Source organism: Nerophis ophidion, linkage group LG02 (genome assembly GCF_033978795.1).
Source record: "Nerophis ophidion isolate RoL-2023_Sa linkage group LG02, RoL_Noph_v1.0, whole genome shotgun sequence".
NCBI classification, from domain to species: domain Eukaryota; kingdom Metazoa; phylum Chordata; class Actinopteri; order Syngnathiformes; family Syngnathidae; genus Nerophis; species Nerophis ophidion.
Genome location: NC_084612.1, coordinates 1,891,150 through 1,915,504, shown reverse-complemented (window position 1 = coordinate 1,915,504; position 24,355 = coordinate 1,891,150). Strand labels below are relative to the sequence as shown.

Below are 24,355 nucleotides of genomic sequence, written 5' to 3'. Positions count from 1 at the left end.
TAGAGAACATCGACGAGCAGCTACAACACTATCTTATCCACACACACACACACATACTGGTTGTCAATTAGAATGGGGACCAAGTTTTTGTTCGTGACTTGTGGGGACCGCCCTTTCTGCAGGTTGTGGAGGCATAAAAAAAGGGGGTAAAATGGCCAGTGCCCAGTTAGCTCATACACATCTTTAAATCTCTGGATTGTTGAATAATGTGCTGATCAAACTTACTGGGGACCCTGGGGAAAAAGAGTTAAAGGCCTACTGAAATGAGATTTTCTTATTCAAACGAGGATAGCAGGTCCATTCTATGTGTCATACTTGATCATTTCGCGATATTGCCATATTTTTGCTGAAAGGATTTAGTAGAGAACATCGACGAGCAGCTACAACACTATCTCATCCACACACACACACACACACACATATTGGTTGTCAATTAGAATGGGGACCAAGTTTTTGTTCGTGACTTGTGGGGACCGCCCATTCTACAGGTTTTGGGGGCGTAAAAAAAGGGGGTAAAATGGCCACTGCCCAGTTAGCTCATACACATCTTTAAATCTCTGGATTGTTGAAGTAATGTGCTGATCAAACTTACTGGGGACCCTGGGGAAAAAGAGTTAAAGGCCTACTGAAATGAGATTTTCTTATTCAAACGGGGATAGCAGGTCCATTCTATGTGTCATACTTGATCATTTCGCGATATTGCCATATTTTTGCTGAAAGGATTTAGTAGAGAACATCAACGAGCAGATACAAAACTATCTCACCCACACACACACACACACATATTGGTTGTCAATTAGAATGGGGACCAAGTTTTTGTTCGTGACTTGTGGGGACCGCCCTTTCTACAGGTTTTGGGGGCGTAAAAAAAGGGGGTAAAATGAACACTGCCCAGTTAGCTCATACACGTCTTTAAATCTCTGGATTGTTGAAGTAATGTGCTGATCAAACTTACTGGGGACCCTGGGGAAAAAGAGTTAAAGGCCTACTGAAATGAGATTGTCTTATTCAAACGGGGATAGCAGGTCCATTCTATGTGTCATACTTGATCATTTCGCAATATTGCCATATTTTTGCTGAAAGGATTTAGTAGAGAACATCAACGAGCAGCTACAACACTATCTTATCCACACACACACACACATACTGGTTGTCAATTAGAATGGGGACCAAGTTTTTGTTCGTGACTTGTGGGGACCGCCCTTTCTACAGGTTTTGGGGGCGTAAAAAAAGGGGGTAAAATGAACACTGCCCAGTTAGCTCATACACGTCTTTAAATCTCTGGATTGTTGAAGTAATGTGCTGATCAAACTTACTGGGGACCCTGGGGAAAAAGAGTTAAAGGCCTACTGAAATGAGATTTTCTTATTCAAACGAGGATAGCAGGTCCATTCTATGTCATACTTGATCATTTCGCGATATTGCCATATTTTTGCTGAAAGGATTTAGTAGAGAACATCCACGAGCAGCTACAACACTATCTTATCCACACACACACACACATACTGGTTGTCAATTAGAATGGGGACCAAGTTTTTGTTCGTGACTTGTGGGGACCGCCCTTTCTACAGGTTGTGGAGGCATAAAAAAAGGGGGTAAAATGGCCACTGCCCAGTTAGCTCATACACGTCTTTAAATCTCTGGATTGATGAAGTAATGTGCTGATCAAACTTACTGGGGACCCTGGGGAAAAAGAGTTAAAGGCCTACTGAAATGAGATTGTCTTATTCAAACGGGGATAGCAGGTCCATTCTATGTGTCATACTTGATCATTCCGCGATATTGCCATATTTTTGCTGAAATGATTTAATAGAGAACATCGACGATAAAGTTCGCAACTTTTGGTCGCTAATAAAAAAGCCTTGCCTGTACCGGAAGTAGCAGACGATGTGCGCGTGACGTCACGGGTTGTAGGGCTCCTCACATCCTCACATTGTTTACAATCATGGCCACCAGCAGCATGAGCCATTCAGACCGAGAAAGCGACGACTTCACCATTAATTTGAGCGAGGATGAAAGATTTGTGGATGAAGAAAGTTAGACTGAAGCACAAAAAAAAAAAGAAAAAAAAAGAAAAAGCGACGTCTCCGGGCGGTGGCAGTGTGAGCGCTTCAGATGTAATTAGACACATTTACTAGGATAATTCTGGAAAATCCCTTATCTGCTTATTGTGTTAATAGTATTTTAGTGAGATTCTAAAGTCATACCTGAAAGTCGGATGGCTGCGGTGAACGCCAGTGTCTCTGAGAGAAGCCGAGGAGCCAAGATCGCAGCTGCCTTTTTGACAGCTGCTGCAGGAGCACGCATAATCCACTGATGTCTCCGGTAAGAGCTGACTTAATATCACAATTTTCCAATCCAAAAACTTGCTGGTTGACGTAGAAAAATATGTTGGCTTGACCGCTCTGTGTTAAAGCTTCACAACAAGCAAAGAAACACCGGCTGTGTTTCGGTGCTAAAGGCAGCTGCAATCCACCGCTTTCCACCAACAGCATTCTTCTTTATAGTCTCCATTATTAATTGAACAAATTGCAAAAGATTCAGCAACACAGATGTCCAGAATACTGTGTAATTATGCGATGAAAAGAGACAACTTTTAGCCGTGTGTGGTGCTGGGCTAATATGTCCGCTACAACCCGAGACGTCACAAACACGCGTCATCATTCCGCGACGTTTTCAACAAGAAACTCCGCGGGAAATTTAAAATAGCAATTTAGTAAACTAAAAAGGCCGTATTGGCATGTGTTGCAATGTTAATATTTCATCATTGATATATAAACTATCAGACTGCGTGGTCGGTAGTAGTGGGTTTCAGTAGGCCTTTAATATGGTTCATGGTACACCAAATTGAAATAGTTTTGCATTATTCACACACATTTGTACGTGACTACTGAGGCCCATAAAAAAAAAAAAAAAAAAAGTTCAAATTAAATATGACATGATCAAGCTTAAAAATCACTTAAACATCTTAAGAATGGATCTGACTATCATTTAAGAAGGTTTCCCTTTAGGTGACCTGATTTTTGTCCCCATACCGTCAGAGGTCCCCTAAAGGTGACTGTGTAAACAGAGTGATGTCCCCATTAAGTAAGCATTGCCAGAACACACACACACACGCACACACACACACACACACACACACACACACACACACACACACACACACGCATACACACACACACACACACGGCAGGAAACTCCGGTGACAAGAAAACGAGGAAGGCCGTCTGTCTGATTGCATTGCTAGTATCTGTCTTACACACACACACACACACGCACACACACACACACACACAACCGCACAGTCATAAGTTAACTCGACAGAAGTCACAATTTTTATAAGAGGGGTTTCAGATTTTGACAAATAATGATACTGGGAATTTTCATTATTTTTACTATGAGAAAAGTGATGATTTTACGCCCAAAATGTCACGGTTTTACAAGAACAACAACAAAATTGGCAATATTGTGATAAAAGTCAGAATTGTATATGACAAATGTCACCATTTTGCATTAAAAAGTCATAATTTTTAATGCAAAAATTATTACTTAACACACCTGTAGTAATAGTATTATAATAATATTAGAATAAAATTATAATACATTATTATAATATTATTATCTGAATATAATTAAATTATTATTATATACATTAATCATAATAATAATAATATTATTATGATAATATTGGGAATTTTTACTTGCAAAATTATGACAAAAGTCATGATTTTACTCCAAAAATGTCACTGTTTTACAAGATTAACAAAAATGGCAATATTGTGATACATCTCGGAATTGTAAATGACAAATGTCCCCATTTTGCATTAAAAAGTAATATTCTTACATATTGAAATAGATAATTTTACAACAAAAATACTGCAATATTACAGAAACAGAAAGAATATGGGATATTGTTCCCCATTTTATAAGAAAAAAGTCGACACATTGTGAGAAAAAGAGTGCTTTCAGTGGATTAATTTTTTCATTTAAATTTTTTTGTTTGTAATTGGTTTTTAATCTTTAGTATTACAGTATGTCCATCCATTTTCTACCGCTTATTCCCTTGCGACCCCAAAAGGGAATAAGCGGTAGAAAATGGATGGATGGAAGTATTACAGTATGTCTCTGCATACATATTAATTTATCTTTTTAAATTAATTTTGGCCAAAGGGGGCGCATTTTAATTTCTTACACATAGTTGTTCTTACATATGTTGACCAGAGGGGGAGCACTTTTAAAACCGACACAGTCAATTTGATGTTACGAGAAGGGTAGGCATACAAGAACACACACACACACACACACACACACACTTGCATTTGAAAAGAAGAGAAAGTAAGGGAAATTCTGGTCTTTTTGCTGTTTTTGAGGTAAAAAATACGGGAAAAATATAAGTCACTCAAAATACGAAAAAACGAAAGCGATGACATGTATGCGGTGACATAAGGTGTGGTCGCCATGGAAACCAAAGCATTGGCGCTTCTCTCCAACACTTTGTGTTGTCAGGCGCCGCCTTGCAGACACAAGTCGGGGCCCGAGCGCTCCAATTGTCTCCGTGTGGTTGCGCTGACATTGTGGCGGGGACAAATCCACACAAGGCGTCCCGGAGGCCAGACGCTGCCTGAAGAATTCCTGATCCCTCGCCGTGGTTAAACGGCGCTCCTATTGTTGCGCGTTCTCCCAGGAAGCTTTGGGGGTCCGACTTGGAGATGTGTCGGACTACAGCGTCTTGCAGGCGCGGCCCCAAACATCGCAGCTCTCGTTTCACTCCAGGCCACAAAAACCTCGGCTCGGTCTGGACGAGGCGCGTTAATCTGTGAGTGAATGTGTGTGTCCATGGATTAGTGGGTTGTCTGCTCTGTCTCAAAGGGCTGCACATCTACAGTGGACCTTTGATTTTGGTCTACAGCGGAATCACTATTTACGAACTTAATTGGTTCTTGCACAGGGTTCATAAATTGAAAAGTGTGTACACTCCAAAAAGTCAGTGTTCATTAACTGTCATGTTTTGTGGTCACGTTCTGTTTGGTTTTGGACTTATTGTGCACCATGACAACTCATTAGTTTCACCTGTTATGTGTTCACGACTCACGCACCTGATTTGCTTTGACTCACGCACCTGTCAATCACTGCACCACTATTTAAGCCTGTGGTTGCCAGGCAGTCAGCCTGGCGACATCACCCTCTACCTTACTTGCCAACCTTGAGACCTCCGATTTCGGGAGGTGGGTGGTGGGGCGGGGGCGTGGTTGGGGGCGTGGTTAAGGGGGAGGAGTATATTTACAGCTAGAATTCACCAAGTCAAGTATGTCATATATATATATATATATATATACATATACATAATAATATATATATATATATATATGTATATATATATATATAACATACTTGACTTTCAGTGAATTCTAGCTGTACATATATATTTATTTCAATATATATACTGTATATATATATACATTTATACAGTATATATATTAAAATAAATATATATGTACAGCTAGAATTCACTATATATGTATACACATCTAAGATAAATACTTGAATTTCAGTGTTCCTTTATTTACACATACACACACACATAGCACTCATCTACTCATTGGTGAGTTAAGGGTTGAATTGTCCATCCTTCTTCTATTCTCTGTCACTATTTTTCTAACCATGCTGAACACCCTCTCTGATGATGCATTCCTGTGTGGCACGCACAAAAGTGCTTTCATCAAATGCACTAGAGTCTGGAATCTTCCATCTCTCCCTAGCATGGCCCAAAACCGGTCAATCTTTGCTCTTTGAAGAAGATCTTCACTGCCAAGCAATTGGTAGTCCACTACTTCTTCCCGGAGGCTATCCAGGTCCAATCGCAGCTGCAGCTTGGAACTTACAAGCGTATTTCTTCATTTTACTCGTTGTCGGCGTCGCCATGGCTGTATCTTCCTCGTTGTTCTGCACTCTATAAAAGCCGTAGATGTTATTATCACATATGCATGTACAGTAGATGGCAGTAATGTCCTGTTTAAGAGTGTCACAACATTGCTGTTTACGGCAGACAAACTGCTTTGCGGTAGACAAAAACGTGACTGCTGTTGTTGTGTGTTGTTACCACGCTGGGAGGATGTTAATGAAACTGCTTAACAATAAACCCACATAAGAAACCAAGAAATCGCCCTCAATCATTCTACAGTTATAACGTCATTGGGCAGGCACGCTGTTTATATTGTGGGAAAGCGTACGTGAAAACAGGCTGTCGACACGTCACTCAGGTCCGCATGGAACTGGAGGGCGCGTCGCCTCCAGCTCCGCCTGAATTTCAGGAGATTTTCGGGAGAAAATTTGTCCCGGGAGGTTTTCGGGAGAGGCGCTGAATTTCGGGAGTCTCCCGGAAAATCCGTGAGGGTTGGCAAGTATGCCCTCTACACACCCTTGTTATTCATGCTGATGATCCACGCTGCTCTTTTTCACGCTCAATACTCATTCCAAGTACGTTTTCTTTATTCATGCCACAGTTTGCCAGTTTTGTTTTATGACCACAGTTTTGCCTTTGTGGTAGTTTTGTTTTCTTAGCCAAGTTTTGAAGGTCTGCTGAGAGCGCCTTTTGTTTGTTCCTTTTTTTCGAGTTAAGACTAAAAGATGTCGTTTCCTTCACATCGTGTCCGGTCCAGTCTTTTCTTACCTCGGGAAAACAAACCTCAACATAGTCCGAAGTCTTGACATAAACAAGACAAAAAAAATAAATACAAAAGTTAGGGGCATTTTATTTGAATTAAGCAAAATTATTTGCCAATAGAACAAGAAAATTTGGCTTGTCAAGACTTTCCAAAACAAGTAAAATTAGCTAACTTCAATGAACCCAAGAAATACATTTAAAATAAGTATTTTGTCACTAATAACAGGTGCACTTTACTTGATATAAAAAAACAAATATGAGACCTTTTTCCTCAATATGTTGAAAAATATTCTTAAATTAAATACGTTTGTATTCACATTAAAAGCGTTACTAAAACGGCCTTCTTTCATCTCCGTAATATCGCTAAAATTCGCTCCATTCTGTCCACTAAAGACGCTGAGATCATTATCCATGCGTTTGTTACGCCTCGATTACTGTAACGTATTATTTTGGGGTCTCCCCATGTCTAGCATTAAAAGATTACAGTTGGTACAAAATGCGGCTGCTAGACTTTTGACAAGAACAAGAAAGTTTGATCACATTACGCCTGTACTGTATATACCTTTATATACATATATACATACATATATACCTGTACTGTATATACCTTTATATACATATATACATACATATATACCTGTACTGTATATACCTTTATATACATATATACATACATATATACCTATACTGTATATACCTTTATATACATATATACATACATATATACCTATACTGTATATACCTTTATATACATATATACATACATATATACCTATACTGTATATACCTTTATATACATATATACATACATATATACCTATACTGTATATACCTTTATATACATATATACATACATATATACCTATACTGTATATACCTTTATATACATATATACATACATATATACCTGTACTGTATATACCTTTATATACATATATACATACATATATACCTATACTGTATATACCTTTATATACATATATACATACATATATACCTATACTGGCTCACCTGCACTGGCTTCCTGTGCACTTAAGATGTGACTTTAAGGTTTTACTACTTACGTATAAAATACTACACGGTCTAGCTCCATCCTATCTTGCCGATTGTATTGTACCATATGTCCCGGCAAGAAATCTGCGTTCAAAGGACTCCGGCTTATTAGTGATTCCCAAAGCCCAAAAAAAGTCTGCGGGCTATAGAGCTTTTTCATTTCGGGCTCCAGTACTCTGGAATGCCCTCCCGGTAACAGTTCGAGATGCCACCTCAGTAGAAGCATTTAAGTCTCACCTTAAAACTCATTTGTATACTCTAGCCTTTAAATAGACTCCCTTTTTAGACCAGTTGATCTGTCGTTTCTTTTCTTTTTCTTCTATGTCCCACTCTCCCTTTGTGGAGGGGGTCTGGTCCGGTCGGTCCGGTGGCCATGTACTGCTCGCCTGTGTATCGGCTGGGGACATCTCTGCGCTGCTGATCCGCCTCCGCTTGGGATGGTTTCCTGCTGGCTCCGCTGTGAACGGGACTCTCGCTGCTGTGTTGGATCCGCTTTGGACTGGACTCTCGCGACTGTGTTGGATCCATTATGGATTGAACTTTCACAGTATCATGTTAGACATCCATTGCTTTCCTCCTCTCCAAGGTTCTCATAGTCATCATTGTCACCGATGTCCCACTGGGTGTGAGTTTTCCTTGCCCTTATGTGGGCCTACCGAGGATGTCGTAGTGGTTTGTGCAGCCCTTTGAGACACTAGTGATTTAGGGCTCCCCATGTCTAGCATTAAAAGATTACAGTTGGTACAAAATGCGGCTGCTAGACTTTTGACAAGAACAAGAAAGTTTGATCACATTACGCCTGTACTGTATATACCTTTATATACATATATACATACATATATACCTGTACTGGCTCACCTGCACTGGCTTCCTGTGCACTTAAGATGTGACTTTAAGGTTTTACTACTTACGTATAAAATACTACACGGTCTAGCTCCATCCTATCTTGCGGATTGTATTGTACCATATGTCCCGGCAAGAAATCTGCGTTCAAAGGACTCCGGCTTGTTAGTGATTCCCAAAGCCCAAAAAAAGTCTGCGGGCTATAGAGCGTTTTCCGTTCGGGCTCCAGTACTCTGGAATGCCCTCCCGGTAACAGTTCGAGATGCCACCTCAGTAGAAGCATTTAAGTCTCACCTTAAAACTCATTTGTATACTCTAGCCTTTAAATAGACTCCCTTTTTAGACCAGTTGATCTGCCGTTTCTTTTCTTTTTCTCCTATGTCCCACTCTCCCTTGTGGAGGGGGTCCGGTCCGATCCGGTGGCCATGTACTGCTTGCCTGTGTATCGGCTGGGGACATCTCTGCGCTGCTGATCCGCCTCCGCTTGGGATGGTTTCCTGCTGGCTCCGCTGTGAACGGGACTCTCGCTGCTGTGTTGGATCCGCTTTGGACTGGACTCTCGCGACTGTGTTGGATCCATTATGGATTGAACTTTCACAGTATCATGTTAGACATCCATTGCTTTCCTCCTCTCCAAGGTTCTCATAGTCATCATTGTCACCGACGTCCCACTGGGTGTGAGTTTTCCTTGCCCTTATGTGGGCCTACCGAGGATGTCGTAGTGGTTTGTGCAGCCCTTTGAGACACTAGTGATTTAGGGCTATATAAGTAAACATTGATTGATTGATATATGAGTACGTATGTTCTATTGTTTCATTGAAAATAAAACAGCAAAGTCCATTTGGCTGTCATCTGTTTTAATTATGAGACACAATCATGTCAAAATCATGATTTTTTTATTTCATGCTTGGAATAAGAAATTATTACTTTGAAAAAGCAGTTTTATACTTGTGAGTGTTGACGACACAGCTTTGCAAGAGTTGATATTCTAGTTTCAAGCAGGTTTTACTCAATATAGGCCATAACATCTCAGCAACAAGCTGTAATATCTAACTAAGATCACTTAGGACCAAAACCATTAAAACAAGTAAAACATTGACATAAAATCTGCTTAGTGAGAAGAATTTTCTTATCAGATAGAAAATATGCAAATATCACCCTTATTTGAGATATATAATCTTATTTAGATTTCAGTTTTTGCAGTGTATAATGGAGCACATTTCTCCATAAGAAACAATGTAGATATGAATAATGGGTTCCAGCCTTGATAAAAGTCACTATTTTAGGGTAAGGATTGTACACTTTCAACTAGGGCTTTTTTTTTAATATCTCGATATTTTTAGGCCATGTCACGATACACGATATATATCTCGATATTTTGCCTTGGCCTTGAATGAACACTTGATACATATAATCACAGCAGTATGATGATTTTATGTGTCTACATTAAAACATTCTTCTTCATACTGCATTGATATATGCTACTTTTAAACTTTCATGCAGAGAGGGAAACCACAACTAAGTCAATGGACCAAAACTGTATTTATTAAACAGTTATTAAGCAGTGGCACAAACATTCATGTCATTTCCAAAACAGAAAGTGCAAGATTGTCAGAGACATTTTTAAAACAAGCTATCAGTGCACTTTTGTGCATGATGTCACTAAAATGACATATCAAAACAGGTGTGGTTATTGTACAGAACGCCACTACAATAGTTTAAAACAACTTTTGTGCATGATGTCACACAAGATATTTCAATAACTGTCAAATAAAAATGAGCTGCATAATAGGAAATCAAATAGTGTATGTCCTTCGCTATGTGGTAGGTTCCTGCGGACGTTACCTCCTTCTGTTGTTGACTATTTTTTTAGTTTGGTGTTGATCTGGAAATGGTTGCCTCGGCATTTTGTTGGTGTGGCACGGAACGGAGATGTTGACATGCGGAGTTTCAAGCACTCTTCATTCTCTAGCGGGTGACTTTTCAAATGATGCTACATATTAGCAGTAATGTTACTTTTTGTAGCAACGCTTTTGCCCCACATTTGAAAAATTACGGTTGTCTGTTCGACATCTTCCCGCTTGAAGCCAAACCACCGCCAGACAATGGACCCCCTGCTGTTTTTCTTGTGAGTTAATTCTTTCTTCATTTGTCATCAGATTCGCACCTTCTTACTCTCGTATTACCACTCGCACCACAGCTAACGATACCCTTGCCGCTACCTCTCTGCTCCGCGAGGGCGTATACGTATGTGACGAATGTAAGAAGGTGCGCTTGTTTCACGTCTCTGTGAGAAGCAGAGACAAGAAAGAGTGAGAAGAGCCTGTAGTCTAATGCCCGGATTTAAAAGCAACTGCGTGAGAACGTATACTTGAATAACACGATATGGTCATTTTCTATATCGCACAGAGACAAACCCGCGGTATATCGAGTATACTTTGAACATATAATACTGTATTTATTATTCACTACTGTATCTTTGTATTTCTGTACACATTACATCAAAGGCTAATCCAGTAGGACACTTAAAAAAGCATTTAAAAAGGAGAAATTCGTAAAATTATCAAAACTCATCATGTTATATTTTTGGCTAATGGTAGTGATGATACTTCATTGGTTTCAGGTCAAATATCTTTAGTATTTGTTTATATAAGGACAACAGAGGCTTCACGACGCATTTTGTGTCCTGGGTCCAGACGATGGCACAATAAGCAGCTGGGATGGGCTCCAGCAACCCCGCGACTCCGAGAGGGACAAGCGGTAGAAACTGGATGGATGGATGAATTATCTTGCACGGATACATTTATGGTTATCACGGTTTGTCACATCATGCCATGCCTTATTTTGAGTTTCTTGGTAATTTTCCTGGTGTAGTTTTAGTTCCTGTCTTAAGCTCTCATTTTGTGGTGTTTCACTTCCTGTTTTTCCCTTTCCTGCAGCAGCTTTACACACTTTTCCCCCTCACATGTTTTCTGTTTGTAATTAGCACTATTTAAGTTGAGTTTGCCACACCATTGGTTTGTCGGGACATTATTCACTATACACGATTCTTTCCAAGTTGAACTCAAGTACACACATACTTTGTGGACGCCATCTGCTCCACATGCCCTGTAAGTGTTTTTGCTGTGTTCCAGCATTTCGTTTTGTTTCCTTCATTGTCTGTCCAGTAGGAGCACTTCCCTATTGCTCTTGCTTTTTGTTTCTTTAATCTTTAAATACACCTTTTTTTGGAATTCCCCCTTTTTTGATTGATTGAGACTTTTATTAGTAGATTGCACAGTACAGTACATATTCCGTACAATTGACCACTAAATAGTAACACCCGAATAAGGTTTTCATCTTGTTTAAGTCGTGGTCCGCGTTAATCAATTCATGGTCACACACGAATTTCACTTTTTTTTCCCCAACAAACATAATCAAACATCACTTACTGTACAATATCTGCTGTCATTAAGATTCCGACTGCTAGGATGTTCATATATTGCCATTTAGAAAGATTCATAATTCTCAGGAAGAAAAGGGGGTGGAACTAAGCTTTTTGTGTCGTTCTTTCCTTTCCTTGGTCTAAATTGGCTGTCAAAGTGAACCAAGTGTCCTCATCCTTCTACCATCCAGGTGAGAGGCATGCACTGTAAAAAAAAAAAAAATCCTATTTTTATGGTTAATTTACTCTAAATTTCCACCGTAATGTTTATATATTTTTTAAATAGGTTATAAAAATGTAGAATTGAAGACATTATCTGTAAATAAACAAACCGCCTGTTATTTTAAGTAATATGCCAGTAATGACAAACTATGTATATTTCTATTTTTTTTACAGAAAAATACCGAAATAATTATACATATCATTTTCTGTTTTCTCAAATTATTTTCAAATTCGTGTAAAAGTACAGTAATTAACTCTAATTTAATATGTATCTTGTTATATAAAAGTCTATGTCCATACTGACAAGCTAACCGTTTTATATGTAATTTTAAGGTAAATCTTGTTTTTTTAATATTTATGTGTCTTTTTATATTCAAGTTGAAAAATATATGTAGCCTGTTAAATAAAGGTTTATGCTCATACTTACAATTTAACATTTTTCTCTGTAATATGACACATGTTTGTGACTGCAAGACATACTTGATCACAGCCAACAGCCATACAGGTCACACTGATGGTGGCCGTACAAACAAATTTAACACTGTTAGAAATATGCGCCACACTGTGAACCCACACCAAACAAGAATGACAAACACATTTCGGGAGAACACCTTCACCGTTACACAACATAAACACAAAAGAACAAATACCCAGAGTCCCGTGCAGCGCTACTCTTTCCGGGCTACACCCCTGCATGATGACCTTTCAAAGAAGGCGAATCCACTTTTTAGGTATTTTCTGCATCCAGTGTCCCCCAGGTAAATTGAGTTTGAGACCCCTGATCTAAACAATTCAGAACTAATCTGCAAAATAATGGTATTTTTCTGTGGAACTGCCAGCATTGTCACTTAATTAAAGTTGGTTGATCGTAATAATTTGGAAAAACTCTGTAGAATAAAGGTATTTTTCTGCAGAACTGTTTGCATCGTCACTTTATTAAAGGTGGTTGATCTTAATAATCTAGTACAAATCTGTAAAATTACGATATTTTTCCACAAAACGTTTCATGAAAATTTCTGTAAATGTAATGTTTTTGATCATTATTTGGTTTACAATGTTTTACTTTAATTTTATGGTTTTCGTTTGGCAGCAGTAGCTGCCAGTAGATGACGGTTTTTTTAGAGAATTTTTTTTTACAGTGTGGTTTATAACGGAGAATAAAGTGTGACGAGCAAGGAAATAATGAAGCAGGTAATTAGTCGATCATGTCAACATTGGTACACAAGCTCGTGATCACCACGGTAAATAGTTCATCTGTGTTAGCGCTTATAATAGCAATATTACTAATACTTGGTTAACTTTCAAGTCACAAAATGTAAATGGAGTTGTGTTGGCGGTATTTGTGGGGTTATTTATTGTGTTTATTGGGAGGAATAGAGGACCTCCCTTTGGCTCCGATGTAAGCTGACTTTTATTTACAAGTTAGAATGCATTAAATAAAAATGACTGCGGAGGGGGGGGGAGTTTAAACGCTGGCCGAGTCATACCAGAGATGATAAAAATGGGACCCATTACTTCCCTGCTTGGCACTCAGCATCAAGGGTTGGAATTGGGGGTTAAATCACCAAAAATGATTCCCGCGCGCGGCCACCGCTGCTGCTCACTGCTCCCCTCACCTCCCAGGGGATGAAGAATAGGTCAAATGCAGAGGACAAATTTCACCACACCTAGTGGTACATTGATTTTAACTTAACTTTAATTTAAAGTGTAATCCTGGCTTTGCAAATACACTGAGACCAAGTCTAAGCCGTAATATCGCTAAAATTCGCTCCATTCTGTCCACTAATGACGCTGAGATCATTATCCATGCGTATTTTACGTCTCGTCTCGATTACTGTAACGTACTATTTTCGGGTCTCCCCATGTCTAGCATTAAAAGATTACAGTTGGTACAAAATGCGGCTGCTAGACTTTTGACAAGAACAAGAAAGTTTGATCACATTACGCCTGTACTGTATATACCTTTATATACATATATACATACATATATACCTATACTGTATATACCTTTATATACATATATACATACATATATACCTATACTGTATATACCTTTATATACATATATACATACATATATACCTATACTGGCTCACCTGCACTGGCTTCCTGTGCACTTAAGATGTGACTTTAAGGTTTTACTACTTACGTATAAAATACTACACGGTCTAGCTCCATCCTATCTTGTCGATTGTATTGTACCATATGTCCCGGCAAGAAATCTGCGTTCAAAAGACTCCGGCTTATTAGTGATTCCCAAAGCCCAAAAAAAGTCTGCGGGCTATAGAGCGTTTTCATTTCGGGCTCCAGTACTCTGGAATGCCCTCCCGGTAAAAGTTCGAGATGCCACCTCAGTAGAAGCATTTAAGTCTCACCTTAAAACTAATTTGTATACTCTAGCCTTTAAATAGACTCCCTTTTTAGACCAGTTGATCTGCCGTTTCTTTTCTTTTTCTCCTATGTCCCACTCTCCCTTGTGGAGGGGGTCCGGTCCGATCCGGTGGCCATGTACTGCTCGCCTGTGTATCGGCTGGGGACATCTCTGCGCTGCTGATCCGCCTCCGCTTGGGATGGTTTCCTGCTGGCTCCGCTGTGAACGGGACTCTCGCTGCTGTGTTGGATCCGCTTTGGACTGGACTCTCGCGACTGTGTTGGATCCATTGTGGATTCAACTTTCACAGTATCATGTTAGACCCGCTCGACATCCATTGCTTTCCTCCTCTCCAAGGTTCTCATAGTCATCATTGTCACCGACGTCCCACTGGGTGTGAGTTTTCCTTGCCCTTATGTGGGCCTACCGAGGATGTCGTAGTGGTTTGTGCAGCCCTTTGAGACACTAGTGATTTAGGGCTATATAAGTAAACATTGATTGATTGATTGATTGATAAGCTAATCGTGTTTTTGACGCTACACCCAATTTACTCAGAATTTTCGACGAACTTGAAGTGTTTTGTCCAGAGGATTATTTGTGATTTGTACATTTTTTGTATGTGCTTGTTCTATTTTTGGCCAAAGTAAAATAAAGGAACAACCCAGAGTTGTCTTTATTTTTAAGCTATCATGCCATGATAACTTTCGGCCCCTGAGCTAAAATGAGTTTGACACCCCTGAGCTCCAGCAACGCCTTAGTTTGCATAAATCACATTACAAAAAACATGTGAAAATGCCAAAAATGAGAGGACTTAAAATAATGCCCTGAGGAACGCCTCAGGTATGTAAAAAACCCAATTTCCATATGAGTTGGGGAATTGTGTTAGATATAAATATAAACGGAATACAATGACTTGCAAATCATTTTCAAGCCATATTCAGTTGAATATGCTACAAAGACAACATATTTCATGTTCAAATTGATAAACATTTTTTTTGTTGCAAATAATCATTAACTTTAGAATTTGATGCCAGCAACACGTGACAAAAAAAGTTGGGAAAGGTGGCAATAAATACTGATAAAGTTGAGGAATGCTCATCAAACACTTATTTGGAACACCCCACAGGTGTGCAGGCTAATTGGGAACAGGTGGGTGCCATGATTGGGTATAAAAACAGCTTCCCAAAAAATGCTCAGTCTTTCACAAGAAAAGATGGGGCGAGGTACACCCCTTTGTCCACAACTGCGTGAGCAAATAGTCAAACACTTTAAGAACAACGTTTCTCAAAGTGACATTGCAAGAAATTTAGGGATTTCAACATCTACGCTCCATAATATCATCAAAAGGTTCAGAGAATCGGGAGAAATCACTCCACGTAAGCGGCATGGCTGGAAACCAACATTGAATGACCGTGTATCAAAAACCGACATCAATCTCTAAAGGATATCACCACATGGGCTCAGGAACACTTCAGAAAACCACTGTCACTAAATACAGTTGGTCGCTACATCTGTAAGTGCAAGTTTAAGCTCTACTATGCAAAACGACAGCCATTTATCAACAACATCCAGAAACGTAGCCGGCTTCTCTGGGCCCGAGATCATCTAAGATGGACTGATGCAAAGCGGAAAAGTGTTCTGTGGTCTGACAAGTCCACATTTCAAATTGTTTTTGGAAATATTTGACATCGGGGACAAAGGGGAAGCGAACCATCCAGACTGTTATCGAGGCAAAGTTCAAAAGCCAGCATCTGCGATGGTATGGGGGTGCATTAGTGCCCAAGGCATTGGTAACTTACACATCTGTGAAGGCACCATTAATGCTGAAAGGTACACACAGGTTTTGGAACAACATATGCTGCCATCTAAGCGCCGTCTTTTTAATGGACGCCCCTGCTTATTTCAGCAAGACAATGCCAAGCCACATTCAGCATGGGTTACAACAGCATGGATTTGAGTGTGGGTACTTTCCTGGCCCGCCTGCAGTCCAGACTTGTCTCCCATCGAAAATGTGTGGCGCATTATGAAGCGTAAAATACGACAGCGGAGACGCCGGACTGTTGAACGACTGAAGCTCTACATAAAACAAGAATGGGAAAGAATTCCAATTTCAAAGCGTCAACAATTAGTTGTCTTTGCTGCTGTGTCCGAGCACTATTGACTTGTGTCATGTGACCATGCTGCTTTTCTATGATTTCAACCTTTAGACACTCATTGTTTTCTAAAATAAATATTTTTGTACCTCTCTGGAGTGTTGTTAAAAGAAAAGGTGATGTAACACAGTGGTGAACATGCCCTTTCCCAACTACTTTGGCACGTGTTGCAGCCATGAAATTCTAAGTTAATTATTATTTGCAAAAAAAAAATACGTTTATGAGTTTGAAGATCAAATATCTTGTCTTTGTAGTGCATTCAATTGAATATGGGTTGAAAAGGATTTGCAAATCATTGTATTTCGTTTATATTTACATCTAACACAATTTCCCAACTCATATGGAAACGATGTTTGTAAATCACAAGTTTGGACCCCCGTGTTCTATGTTTGCCAGCAAGGTTATGATGTCAATGCCAGGATCTGCCAATGTGTTTACAGTGGTCCAAGTTCCTCTACACAACAGGAGCGCCCGAGAGTTTTTAGAAATGTTCATGCAGAAATGTTTGTCTCCTAAGTTTTGGACTGAACCGGCCACCAGTTGAACAGCAACGTGGTACATGTTAGGTGGTGTATTGTTCTATTGTCACCCAAAGCCCATCTGGAGGCCACGCCCATTAGACCTTGAGGTAGGGGGCGTAGCCCTTCCCGGTGAGGGGACCTGCGGCGACGTCACTTCCTCCTCCACAGGAAGACAAAACGGCTCCAGACCAACCGACACTGGCGAGCACACGCTGAGTGTTGTGGTGCCGGCAGCACAGATGTGTTGATAGATTAGATCTTGTGACCTCGCCTCAGACTGACAGGAGCAGGGGATGAAGACGACCACAGAGCCCCCCTCTCCCCCCACACACCTCCATCACCTCCCCCTCTTCTGTGTGGCGTGGACGTCCACAGGAAGTGTGTGAACACTGCAGCACAACACACTTCCCCTTTTCGACAGAGAGACTCCACTGCCGCTCCTCTCTGACCTCCCCCCCATGTCCCCTACTGTTGTCCTCCATTACTGTTACCGTGTCCCCGTTTGTGGCCCCATAAACATCATATCTATGTGGGGACGCCAGAGTTTTAGTTGCCATGGTGATAAGAGACGTCCTCAGACGTCACGAGTTGAATAAGGAGTCCCGCCTGCATTTTTTATTTTTATTTTTAATTGTAATTAATGTATTAATCCTAACCCTAACCCTATATATATATATATATATATATATATATATATATATATGTGTATGTGTATATATATATGTATGTATATGTATATATATATATATATGTATGTATATGTATATATATAATATTATATAAACGTATATATATATTTATACATATATATACTGTATGTATGTAAAAACATAAAAATATATATGTACATACATATTATATGTATATATACATACATATTATGTATTCATATACATATACATATGTATAAGTATATATATACATACATACATACATATACATATATATATATATATATATATATATATATATATATGTATACATACACATACATATAATAGCATATTATATTATACAAGGAATATATAACTAACAATTGATACATCCATCCATCCGACCATTTTCTATTGCCTGTCCCTTTCGGGGTTGTGGGGGATGCTGGAGCCTATCTCAGCTGCATTCGAGCAGAAGGCGGAGTACACCCTGGACAAGTCGCAACCTCATCACAGGTCCAACACAGACAGACAGACAACATTCAAACAAACATTCATACAAGAGGGCGTAATAATTGATTGACAATTAATATAATAATATATAAATATATATATTTTTTATGTATAACAACCGCCCCCTCTGGTCAACATATGAAATAACAAGTGTGTGTAAGAAATTTAAGTGCTCCCCTTCTGGCCAACATATGTAATAACAATTTTTTCACAATTTAACTAAGGAATTATTTTGTTCACAACTTATTTCACTATTGTTTTTCATTTCATGTTTTCATTATTTATTAAATTATTTTGTTATTTTACTATTTATTCGTCACGATCCGCTGTCCGGATCGTGTGTTGTGTGGACGTTTGACTTTGTTTGAGCACTTCCTTCTTTGTATTTGTCACCATGGCGACTTCATTTATTCCACCTGCACTGACTTTCTGACGCACACCTGTTTTCGATTATTGTTTTAGTATTTAAACCGGCCTGCTACCTTAGTTCTGCCTGGATTTTTTGTTTGCTACTCGCAACAGTCACGTTGGGCATTCTGCTTTTGTATTTACCTTGCTAATTCCTGTCTTAGCTTCCGCGCGCTCGGCACGCGCTACCTTTGGACACTGTGAACTCGACTCTTGCTAACCATTAGCATTTAGCCTCCCGTGCGTAGGCACGCCTTTTCTTTGCCTTTTGTCAGTGTTCTTTTTACCTTTTGTATATTAAACAAGCACCTACCTGCAATCCAGCCTTGTCCGAGTCCTGCAGCATCTGGGGGTGACAACTCGCGCATTCAAAATACGTCCCGGACATAACATTATTTATTTATTAGTAAATTATTTCATTGAGATGTGAAAAAGCGTTCCACAAATTAATTTTATCCGTCACACGCAGACATCGACGTGAGAGGATGGATCGAAACACTTGATTGATTACCCAGCTCTTCCACTTGGACCGGAGAAGCTATGATTGGACGAGGTTTGTGTTAGCCCCACCCACTGGCGTTGATGGCGTACTTTGACTGATAAAGATATAAGAGGTGGCTAACCATGATGCGTGCAGTTTATCAAAGCAACAAACAAACAATCGGAAAATCCCCGTTACTGAGGTGGCTAACCATGATGCGTGCAGTTTATCAAAGCAACAATCAAACAATCGGAAAATTCCTGTCATATCAATTCCTAGATATGGTCGTAACTATACTAAATGCACTGGGCATAATAAACACAACATTATCAATATTGCTACTACGGATAATTTGATCAAAAATTCCCTGAAACAGCCCACTACCTATAATATAGGTTTTTTAAACATAAGATCATTGTCTCCCAAAACGTTGTTAGTTAATGATATCATCAGAGACAACAATCTTAACGTCATCGGTCTCAGCGAAACCTGGCTTAAACCAAACGACTTTTTTGCGCTAAATGAGGCATGTCCTCCTAACTTTACACATGCGCATATTGCCCGTCCGCTTAAAAGGGGTGGGGGGGTCGCACTAATATACAAGAAAACGTTAACCTTAGTCCTAACATAAATAATAAATATAAATCGTTTGAGGTGCTTACTATGAGGTCTGTCACACCGCTGCCTCTACACCTGGCTGTTATCTACCGCCCCCCAGGGCCCTGTTCGGACTTTATCAATGAATTCTCAGAGTTCGTTGCTGATCTAGTGACACACGCCGATAATATAATCATAATGGGGGACTTTAATATCCATATGAATACCCCATCGGACCCACCGTGCGTAGCGCTCCAGACTGTAATTGATAGCTGTGGTCTCACACAAATAATAAATGAACCCACGCATCGCAACGGTAATACGATAGACCTAGTGCTTGTCAGGGGCATCACCGTTTCCAAAGTTACGATACTCCCGTATACTAAAGTATTGTCCGATCATTACCTTATAAAATTCGAGGTTCAGACGCATGTTCGTCAAACTAATAATAATAATAACTGCTATAGCAGCCGCAACATTAATACGGCCACAACGACAACTCTTGCTGACCTACTGCCCTCGGTAATGGCACCATTCCCAAAGTATGTGGGCTCTATTGATAACCTCACTAACAACTTTAACGCTGCCCTGCGCGAAACCATTGATAACATAGCACCGCTAAAGTTAAAAAAGGCTCCAAAAAAGCACACCCCGTGGTTTACAGAAGAAACTAGAGCTCAGAAATTATTATGTAGAAAGCTGGAACGCAAATGGCGCACGACTAAACTTGAGGTGCACCATCAAGCATGGAGTGATGGTTTAATAACTTATAAACGCATGCTTACCTTAGCTAAAGCTAAATATTACTCAAATCTCATCCACCGTAATAAAAACGATCCTAAATTTTTGTTTAGTACGGTAGCATCGCTAACCCAACAAGGGACCCCTTCCAGTAGCTCAACCCACTCAGCTGATGACTTTATGCAATTCTTTAGTAAGAAAATTGAAGTCATTAGAAAGGAGATTAAAGACAATGCGTCCCAGCTACAACGGGGTTCTATTAACACTGACACGATGGTATACACGGCGGATACTGCCCTCCAAAATAGTTTCTCTCGTTTTGAGGAAATAACATTAGAGGAATTGTTACAACGTGTAAATGGAATAAAACAGACAACATGTTTACTTGACCCTCTTCCTGGGAAACTGATCAAGGAGCTCTTTGTATTATTAGGTCCATCAGTGCTAAATATTATAAACTTATCACTCTCCTCGGGCACTGTTCCCCTAGCATTCAAAAAAGCGGTTATTCATCCTCTCCTTAAAAGACCTAACCTCGATCCTGACCTCATGGTAAACTACCGACCGGTGTCTCACCTTCCCTTTATTTCAAAAATCCTCGAAAAAATTGTTGCGGAGCAGTTAAATGAACACTTAGCGTCTAACAATCTATGTGAAACCCTTCAATCCGGTTTCAGGGCAAATCACTCCACGGAGACAGCCCTCGCAAAAATGACTAATGATCTATTGCTAACGATGGATTCTGATGCGTCATCTATGTTGCTGCTCCTCCATCTTAGCGCTGCTTTCGATACCGTCGATCATAATATTTTATTAGAACGTATCAAAACACGAATTGGTATGTCAGACTTAGCCCAGTCTTGGTTTAACTCTTATCTTACTGATAGGATGCAGTGTGTCTCCCATAACAATGTGACCTCGGACTACGTTAAGGTAACGTGTGGAGTTCCCCAGGGTTCGGTCCTTGGCCCTGCACTCTTCAGCATCTACATGCTGCCGCTAGGTGACATCATACGCAAATACGGTATTAGCTTTCACTGTTATGCTGATGACACCCAACTCTACATGCCCCTAAAGCTGACCAACACGCCGGATTGTAGTCAGTTGGAGGCGTGTCTTAATGAAATTAAACAATGGATGTCCGCTAACTTTTTGCAACTCAACGCCAAAAAAACGGAAATGCTGATTATCGGTCCTGCTAGACACCGAACTCTATTTAATAATACAACTCTAACATTTGACAACCAAACAATTAAACAAGGCGACACGGTAAAGAATCTGGGTATTATCTTCCACCCAACTCTCTCCTTTGAGGCACACATTAAAAGCGTTACTAAAACGGCCTTCTTTCATCTCCGTAATATCGCTAAAATTCGCTCCATTCTGTCCACTAAAGACGCTGAGATCATTATCCATGCGTTTGTTACGTCTCGCCTCGATTACTGTAACGTATTATTTTCGGGTCTCCCCATGTCTAGCATTAAAAGATTACAGTTGGTACAAAATGCGGCTGCTAGACTTTTGACAAGAACAAGAAAGTTTGATCCCATTACGCCTGTACTGTATATACCTTTATATACATATATACATACATATATACCTATACTGTATATACCTTTATATACATATATACATACATATATACCTATACTGTATATACCTTTATATACATATATACATACATATATACCTATACTGGCTCACCTGCACTGGCTTCCTGTGCACTTAAGATGTGACTTTAAGGTTTTACTACTTACGTATAAAATACCACACGGTCTAGCTCCATCCTATCTTGCCGATTGTATTGTACCATATGTCCCGGCAAGATATCTGCGTTCAAAGGACTCCGGCTTGTTAGTGATTCCCAAAGCCCAAAAAAAGTCTGCGGGCTATAGAGCGTTTTCCGTTCGGGCTCCAGTACTCTGGAATGCCCTCCCGGTAACAGTTCGCGATGCCACCTCAGTAGAAGCATTTAAGTCTCACCTTAAAACTCATTTGTATACTCTAGCCTTTAAATAGACTCCCTTTTTAGACCAGTTGATCTGCCGTTTCTTTTCTTTTTCTTCTATGTCCCACTCTCCCTTGTGCAGGGGGTCCGGTCCGAGGGGGTCCGGTCCGATCCGGTGGCCATGTACTGCTTGCCTGTGTATCGGCTGGGGACATCTCTGCGATGCTGATCCGCCTCCGCTTGGGATGGTTTCCTGCTGGCTCCGCTGTGAACGGGACTCTCGCTGCTGTGTTGGATCCGCTTTGGACTGGACTCTCGCGACTGTGTTGGATCCATTGTGGATTCAACTTTCGCAGTATCATGTTAGACCCGCTCGACATCCATTGCTTTCCTCCTCTCCAAGGTTCTCATAGTCATCATTGTCACCGACGTCCCACTGGGTGTGAGTTTTCCTTGCCCTTATGTGGGCCTACCGAGGATGTCGTGGTGGTTTGTGCAGCCCTTTGAGACACTAGTGATTTAGGGCTATATAAGTAAACATTGATTGATTGATTGATTGATATTCATGAAACACAGGTTCATAAATGTATTATCGGCTGAGTACCAGGTACCCCAACATGGCACCGTTGGATTTAATAGTCCATGCCAAAAAAGTACCGGATTCTGCACTCATCCTGATTATCCACTGATGATGATCCTTCATGAAAAAATAATCCCTACCTTTATCGTAAGGGAAAATTGACATATTTATCATCATATTTCAGTGAATGATGACAGGTTGTATGATTATTAAAACTCAAGATGGGAGTCCATTGATAATAAATAAGCAATATGTATTTATTTGTTTAGGGCCACACAAAACCCTGTTCACATGTTTAGACTTTAAGTCCTCATCCAGTCCTGAACCTGGAAAGACCTCCATATAGTCAGCGTGTGTGCATGTGTGTGTGTGTGTGTGTGTGTGTGTGTGTGTGTGTGTGTGTTTGTGTCTGTGTGTGTGTGTCTGTGTGTTTTATGCAGTGTGGTAAACATACATCAAGTACATGTAGAGGGTTTCTCGCTGGACAACTTCACTGTTGAACGTGTTGGAGAGAGAAGAGAACATTGTTATTGTTGGTCCTGGTCCACATGGACACACACACACACACGCAAGCACACACACACACACACTTGTATTTCTTACCTTATTAAGACCTCTGAAAAATGCCTACCTCTTTAGCACCACCCTTTGTAGACAAATACAGATGTGTATTTACAACATTAGTAATATACAGGTGCTGGTCATATTATTAGAATATCATGAAAAAGTTGATTTAATTCCATTTAGAATGTCAAACTTGTAGAATGTATACATTCATTCCAAACAGACTGATACATTTCAAGTGTTTTTTGCCAAAAAGGAGATGATTATAGCTGACAACCAAAGAAAACCCTAAATTCAACATCTCAGAAAATTAGAATATGCTGAAAAGGTCAGATATTGAAGACACCTGGTGCCACACTTTAATTAGCTAACTAACTCAAAACACCTGGAAAAGCCTTCAAATGGTCTCTCGTTTTGATTCTGTATGACACACAATCATGGGGAAGACTGCTGACTTGACAACTGTCCAAAAGAGGACCATTGATACTTTAAAGAAGGAGGGCAAGACACAAAAGGTCATTGCCAAAGAGGTTGGATGTTCCCAGAGCTCTGTGTCCAAGCACATTAATAGAGAGGCCAAGGGAAGACAAAGATGTGCTAGAAAAAAGTGTACAAGCAA

General features: G+C 40.0%; 1 long non-coding RNA gene across 1 annotated transcript in view; it reads right to left on the bottom strand.

Annotated features, from left to right (window-relative positions):
* Positions 1 to 5,541: 5,541 nt before the first annotated feature.
* Positions 5,542 to 24,355, bottom strand: part of LOC133535851 (uncharacterized) — a 21,575-nt gene continuing 2,761 nt past the window's right edge. Inside the window, exon 2 of the long non-coding RNA XR_009802341.1 lies at positions 5,542 to 5,950. This is a non-coding gene — a long non-coding RNA (uncharacterized LOC133535851). The remainder of the gene's footprint in view (positions 5,951 to 24,355) is intronic.